Genomic DNA, 8,622 nt, shown 5'->3' with positions numbered 1-8,622 from the left:
TATAGTTGCAAAGTAAGTTGGGATGCATCTTTCAGCTATTCTGATGAAAATATTAGTGAACTCATTTGCGGCTTCGTCTATACTTCCCTCGTTCAATATGCGCCAATCAGTGCTTGAAATGAGAGCGTTCATTTGGTTAAAATCCGCTTTTTTATAGTTCCATACCTTTCTTTTAATTGAAGAATTTGATACGAAGTTACTTTTGATGAATGCGTATGTCGAAAAATGATCACTTATGTGTGAATTTTAAATAGTTTCAGAAACTCCTGAATTTAGGACACTTATATGTTCTGATACCGCGATAGGGTCTAATAAAGTACGAGAAGTATTCGTTACTCTAGTCGGCGTGTTTATGACATTATGTAGATTATTAAGTAGCATAGTATCTTTAAATTTGTGGTTTGATGGGTTCAGCTGGTCTTCGTTAATGTCACCCAGAAGAATAATATTCTCACACAAGTCAGAAGCCTTTTCAAGGCAAATATTAACACGGTCCCAAAATTCAATTCTAAGATGATTATTGCGATATAATAAGCATATAAGGAAACATTCAGTCTTGTATCTAATTTCTACCCAAAGCGATTCGGGAAGATATAATTCTAAGTCTAGCCTACGCATAGGTCTAAAGGAGGCCGAAACATAAATTAAGAAACCGCCCGAATGGGAAGAATTGTCTTTTCGGAACAGGAATTCATGATCATCAAGTTGTAGGAAATCATCATTAATATCAGGAGAAAGATGTGTCTCCGTGAAACACAAAATGTCAAAGTCTATAAGCTCATCTTTGATGTAATCTTACTTTGATCGAATACTTCTGATATTTTGGTGAAGAATTGAAAAGCATGTCGCCTGATCACCGTTAGGTCCTGGATTAGACTCAATGTCGCCCGATAGTAAGATTAAACTGGGCATTATTCGATTAAAATATGTTAGATTTAGACGATTGATCACAGCTAGGTTATTTTGTTCATAAATACAGTCGGTGCTAGTTTTAAGCACCATCACCATAACGATGCTGGGAGTAAGTTTAACGACGGCAGTATTTACAACAGGAGTAAATCGGTGAAGAAATTCGTGAAAAAAGCAAAGCAGAGTAATGAAGAAATTTGCTAGGTCCCTGAAATGTCTAATACGGAAAGTACAAAAACCGGAAAAACGAACGAGTTTTGCGTTGTACAACCCTATGGCAATTCTGTAAGCTGCTATGTCATAAGTCATCATTTGATGACGTCGACATTTAAACTTGGTTGCCAGAGGGTTGTAAGAAACAGTCCAAGTGAGCACATTAAAAAGAATAGGAGCACAGGACAGAAAAAACAGAAGGGGTGAAGAACATGAGAAAACATGAATACCATGAAGAACATTTCAATGAAATAATGAAAAAGAAGAAAAAAGAAAAAAGAAAGAAATAAATAAACTGAAACCTAAAAAATAATCCATGTTATATCTGTCTGATCGACTGTATAGACGCGTTTATCGGAATGGTAAGTTCTATTTGTAAACAAATACAAATTCAAATCTCGGTATATGTTAACTACAGGACTGTGATAATTATTCACCAAAAAAAGAAATAAATTAAAAAATGATTTTGCAGTAAAAGGGAGGCGACTGTTGACAATTGAATAAGGTAAAATTAACATACGTCGCTCATATCAATTACAAATGGATATATTGTAACTAGGGGAAGTAAACGTGTTAATCTATTTCAAGTAGACAATTACAATAAAATAACTATAGCATCCTAAAGTGGATTATTAAAAACAAAATTTAACGGGTTACCAGTGCAATTTAAACCGTTCAGTTTGATGTGAATGTAAAATACCGGCTGATATGAAATGACTGATTAGTGAGAAAATTGCGAGGATTAAAAGTACAAGGTGGACGGTTGCACGGGTGAGTGGATTTATAAATTACATACCTGCCAATATAAGTGAATGGACACTTCATCGACGTAAAGATTTATCAATGGTGTATAGACTACTATAATACTATAAGGTTAATGGGTCAATATACAGAATAGTAAACATTACGACATGTACAAATATAAAAACCAAACTGTTTAAGCACGGTGGTCACAAATAAATGAGTCCAGACGACAGGGATTGTCTTATCGGGGGAGGAGGACATCCGGAAGTTGGCGTCCGTTCGTGATGGCCTCAATTTGCTCGATGCAGCTGATCACTATGCCACGAGAATCGTTTTTCATCAAAACAAACACTCTGCATCCTGACACCCAGGTTTTGTCAATAGTTCCTGCTCGCTTCAGCTTGCGAGCTTCAAAACTAAGTTTCTCGCGGAGCGCTGTCAAATTGTCTTGAATGAAAACTTGGTTGCCAATCTTCTTCCTGTTGTCATATACACGTTGACGAGCTTTAGAGTTGGTAAACTTCACATATATGACTGTTAGTCTCCTGCCTAAATTTACCTTTTCGATGGCATTTGTCTATGTCTCCGGGAGATATTTGGATGCCGACACGGTTACATGCGTCCAATATCTTTTCTTCGATGGGTTCATCGAAGGCCCCGGTATCTCCGGGAATACCGCAAATGTCAGTACACATGCGTCTGCCATATTGTGCAAGCTCATCCGTTTCAAGACGGGCCGCTAGGAGCTCATTCTTCAAATTGATATTTTCTTGTTTAAGTGAACTGATTTCATCATTTAGCCGTTTAGTTTGATTGTTAATAGTTGATGTAATTTCCGCAGAATTTATACCATTAATCGGATTCTACCATCGGCAGATCGATATAACATTTTTAACATTTGAAAAATGGATGCGCCCATGGGCGTATCAACCCAAGCACTGTTAGAACTGCGGCGGTCAACAATCTAAATATAGAATTTTGAGAAAAAATTCTCCATCACTCTGAATCAAAACAAAAAGCCAATATCCTAAATAGAAAGTTCAAATCTATCTTCACAATAACTTCAAATATCCCGAAAGCAGAATTCATTTGAACACTCTGTTGAATAGTTTTCAATTTTTAAACACCCTGGATAACGTTATACCAAATGAATGTACGAAGGCAAACGAAACACAAATCTTCAAAAAGGGAAATAAGAATGACCCATCAAATTACATGGCCTATCTCACTTACTTGCATTTGTTGTAAATTCCTAGAGCATAAAACTACAAGTCATTCAATGAATCACGGAGAGAAAAACAACATACTTTATCCGCTAATGGATTTAGAAAAGGCAGATCTTGCGAAACACAACTCCTGAGTTCACAGATAATATAACATCAATTCTAGAGAATGCTAAATAAACTGATGTGAAATGGATTTTACCAAAGTCTTCGACAAAGTACATCATGGTCTGCCTACATATAAATTAGATCTCTTTGGAAAAGAAACAAAAACCAACAGATAGATACAATCCTTCTTTAGCGATTTGTCGAAGATTGTTGCACTTGACGTCAGACATCCGGCGTCCACCCAGAGCTCCGACTGTGGCACAGACAACGGGCCTGAGCAGTTCCACTACATCGAGGACACATAGGTCACCAGACCAATCCCTCTCGAACCACAGCAGGTGGTGGTGTTAGTAGTTTATACTCCGGGTCCCGGGGTGAGCACATTGAAGGGTCCCAGAGTGACAGTTCAACCACCGCACACCTATCCTGGGCAGAACCAGTACTAGGTGTCTTCACCTCTGCAAGGAACTGACAACTTCTGTACATGCCAGGGGCAGTGGTACAGTGTGAATGGACGTAGAAAGGATTTCATAACCAATCACAACAGAGGTGACCTGGTCCGCCGGGGAATCGAACCCGGGTTGTCCAATTCAGAGTCCAACGCTCTACCGATTGAGCTAACCGGGCGGACCACAGCAGGGCAATTGCGTCAGCTAATAAATCATTCTTGAATACATTTACGGTGTGGCTTGTGCCAGACCTGGGGGGTGGTATGCAGCAAGCAAGGACTGTCTTAAGAACGTCTACTGTGAAGAAGTACATCAAACATAGCTTGGGCTAGGCTTCAAACCCTCTATTCTTTACAATAAACTTAAAGCAGAGGAAGTATCTTCATATCTCCGTGACGCTGGGTCGAAACTCTCTGTGTCGTGGAAGGCTTGCGCGGTTTGCAGACTGCTGCACAGGGTAATCATGAGCACGACTGATAATGCTCGTTTTCCCAATTTTGCGAAAACCATTAGCAAAACACATTCTATACAGAGGACGAGGGAGCGAATAACCTCACGGAACATGAAGAGGAAAACTGTCCTGAAAGTAAAACCAAATCACTACGTTGGCTGTGAGGTAATTCGAAATGACATAAACGCCCTTCCGATAAAACCCTTTCCCAGGGATGCCTATAAGGCACATAAACACAACATTATGGGCTGTCTTGTGGCCAACAGTGGCACAAGCACTGCTGTTATAGCAAATGTGAAGTGCACCGAGGTTGAGGCACATGATGTTAGTGTAGAACAAAAGTCTTACTACGTAATAAGCGTGTCTGATCACACGAAAGGATATCAGGGTCTGGTTAATGGAAAAGAGTTCGCGGCGTTACGTAACGTCTGCGAAATTGCTCAATCGCGGGAACCAGCGTCCGAAAATGCATTTTGTATAAAGCACTCAAAGCCATGCTCATTCCCCAACGAAAGCCAGAAATTTGGCAAGTCCTTGGCGGAATGCCGAATGAAGAGCAACATCTTTATTGTTTTAAGTTTTTTTTTCATCTCAAAATCATTATTTTTATATTTATATTATAATTGGTCTTAATGTATAATGGACCTATGCCTTTTCTGAATTTCTCATATTTTCTGAACCGCTCATCAGATCAGTTGATGAGCACACATAATAAATCAATTTAAAGCTTAACTAATTGCCATTTTGACCTGCCTATGACTATTTTTATGTACGTTTATATAAAAATATCTCCTTTTTTCAAGTGCTACAACATAATATTGTTAATAAGCATACTATGAAATAAACGTTGAAAGCGGCCGCATCTGTGGTGTTGTCCAAGCAGATGGACAAAAGAATAATTTGTATTAGAAATTATACCATAAGATTAATTAGAACATAACCTGCACATAAACTTGTATACTCATGTGTTACATGGAAAACATTTACGGCTTAAATACTGTGCAAATGGCGACTGTCTAAAACATTTACAGTATTATCGCAAAAGCCTAGTATTAGCAGGAGAGGACTGTCAGCTGGATCATCATCTCCAGACTGTCCAGATGTACATACTATACAAAGCTGCAGACTTTGTGCCTGAGTAGCCTTGGTGAAATTGGTGTAATTGCCTTGTCACAGACCTGTACAATAGTTTACCAAAAAGACAAGATGGTAGTTGGTCCAGAAAACTGGGATATAAAACTCCACGCAGCGGTTACTTCCCTTTGCCGTCCAGTGATTATGATCAAATTCATTCAGAGTGTGTTTTCATAACACTTTTTCTAAATCATTTATGTCGCTGAAATCCAGCTTGTTTCGAACGTGGTGGCATAATCTGCTCGTCAAGGGAGATCACTGCGTATGAGATTGCCGGAAAGTAAGACAGAGTTTATTCAAGGTAACTTATTATGGTGATTAAATAATCATTTGTTACCAATTATCGGATAAAATAGTCGCAAGAAAATTCTATATTACTCAATGAATTAATAAGTTAAATAGTGATCTAGTCGCTGTTTATTACAGTAGACTCTATAAATAAAACAGATGGTCAAGATAATCTTTATTCCCTGTCACACAAATTGCCAGAATTTGACGAATGCTAATATGTTTACTGCATTTTTCATTATAAAAAGTTCTATACAAACGTGTTTTAAAACCGGATAAAGTTGTCAAAGTGTTTTAGATATGAAAAGCTATGACGTAACAAAGTTGTAATAATGTAAAGTTTTTCTTTTATGTTGAATGGAGTCGTTTTTGAGACTTCGTAAACTGTATTAAACACAGTATGTCCGGTTAATGTTTTCTTCTTCGCCAGTTGGTGGGGTAACTGTTACATATTTTCGTTTTCGCCGTCGTTTCTTTTTCTTTGAGCCGTGTTTGATCTACAATGAAAATGGAGACATTTTAGCAACCATCAACTTCTAGCTTGACAGCATAATTAACAAACAACTTTGTCTATAATACCGCTCTTTTGAACACAGACAAATCATAAACTATACAAATAAATTGTTATCCGTCAAACAGAGACATATGTTGCAATGCAATTAGGATTGTACCGCCTACTATGCAAAGCATCTCTTAATTTAATAATTTTAAGAGTTTCAGTTCATGTTACCCTGTTTAGAATCTCAGTTTCTGGATCCAGCAAGTCTGTTATGCTTCTGTTTAACGCCATGCTCGTGTTTTCATTCGGAACCATGCTTATTTCCGGTAGTCGGAACCGATTGTCTGACTCCTTCACAGCAATATCTGGTTTATTTTCGTTATCTATTTTCACACTTGAACTAACTAGGCGCGGAAGAAATATTTGTTTTGATTCCGATTGGTCAGTTCTATATATTTCCATATTCGTTTTTCTGTCCCTGTTATTTCCAGATCCAACGGAAATAAACGAATTCTGGTCGCTTATACTCTGATACAAAGGCGGCGTCGAAACCGAAGTTTGGCTGAGTTCATCTCGTTTTGTTCCATCAAACAAACGAGGGCTGACATATAGCCATGGTCCACATGTTGTTTGGTTTTCATATCCATTATCTGCAACAAACGATGAACAATATAAGTTATTCTGATTGCATTTTTGTTTAACTTTGTGTTGTACCATATGGTGCTATTTACTCGATTACTTTACGCGATAACATTGTTTTTAAACTACGTCATCCTGTATGCCATCACTTCTGTTTATTCTACTTTGTGACCGAAAATACTTTTTTGCTTGTAGTTGTCCATAAGTTGCCTATCAAATACGTTGCTATATCCGTAGTATACATAACCAAGCAAACCGTTTAAAAGAGAACACAACTGTTTGTTAGATATGTGACTTACCGGAAGTATTGTCCCGTTCGTTCGTTTCCGTTGTCATGGAAATTAGTCTGCTGTAACGTTTTATATACTTTTAACTTTATTCTGCATCTGCACCTAAAACTGAAACAATTTTAGAACACGACATAAATTCATTAAACCTCAATTGACAACCCAGATAATATCTCTATAAGTGTATATTTTCCATAGGCGTTATTGTTTTTGTCAATTTATAGTTGTAGTTGTATACTTATGTTATGTAATTATAGTGATAGTTCAAAATGCAACATTATCAAATTCCATGAATGTCATTGACAATAATCAGCCAAAATATGAATGGAACGAGAACCTGTTTCGACGCTCAAACACAGCTTATTCCTTTTGCCTATAATGAAATGGTTCAGAAATAAACAAAAAAGTCTTGTTTAACATTCGATTGGTTTTCTTCGATAATTAAAACATTCAGCAGTTGTGCATGTTTGCCTGTTTGTTTACATCTCAAATGCCAACACTTGTTGAATGGTGTATATTTGTTTGCGGCGACCAATTTCGGATTAACTGAAATCATTCGCATACTTGTTCTACTGATAAATATTGTAAAAGCATTTTTATCCTTCTTTTCCTATTCATGCTTCCTTGACTTAAGTTGTTTTCCTAAGTTAAATATCTCAAGGGGCCATGTGGTTTAATAACGAACATAATAATACTTAAAATTCTTTGTTTCATTAATTTTATGAAATATAAACTCATTTATGTAAAAAAAAAACATTATTTTTTAATCTGACTATGAACTTATTAGGAAATCGGCTCAAGCTAAGAATGACTTAACCCTTAGGCTGCTGATGGCGATTTTAAAGGCTTTGCAAACAGCTTGGAACCAGACCAGACGCCGAGCTGTTTGCCACTCAGTCAATATATGCCCAAAGTTTTAAGTAAATTGAAAGAAATTTAGAATAAACCAGACGCCATTTTTGAGCAGACGACAATTTACCCAGCATGCAAAGGGTTAAGATATGTTATAAATAGCGGCTCACCGGTCAAAGAACATTATTAATGAAAATTTTCCTTAAATCGAAGATAAAAGATAGGAAAGTACTTCGCTTTTATATTCTGTTATTGGTGAAATATAAGTACATTTATTTACATGACATGGGTAATACTGATTTGATGTATAAGTATTTATTAGATCTACGAATTAGGGAGTATGTAGACTTTCCTCATCCGTTCAGAATTTTACTGGAATTAGCCAATGTAGTCGAAATTATGTTTAATGCATCGGCTTATATTAGTTACAGTTTTGCACACAAACCCTATCCTCACTTCTGTAAATGCATTCAGCAGCAAATGAACATGACTTATTTCGTGGCACTGTCATTTTTCTATTAATGATTTTGAAATTGAAACTAACCATTAAACACACGTCCGAACCGGATTAAAACTAAAGAACAAGTGAGAAAGGCGCCAAAATAAAGAAGGGCGGACAATTAAACATTCGGCAATGAGAAAGAGTTCCCTCCCTTTATAATGATTAAATTTGTCAAATGTTGATACCAACGTTGAAACATGTTAGCTTATGCGTGTTTGTTGTGTGAGGAGACTCACTAAGTTACCCAAGTTTAGAATGAAACCCAAATTTGCACCCAATAAAATTGCAGATAGGCAATCATTAAAGGGGCTGTACTCCGTATGA

Source organism: Mya arenaria, chromosome 9 (assembly GCF_026914265.1).
Source record: "Mya arenaria isolate MELC-2E11 chromosome 9, ASM2691426v1".
Lineage (NCBI taxonomy): Eukaryota > Metazoa > Mollusca > Bivalvia > Myida > Myidae > Mya > Mya arenaria.
The sequence above is the reverse complement of the archived record's forward strand: the minus strand, read 5'-3'. Positions refer to the sequence as shown.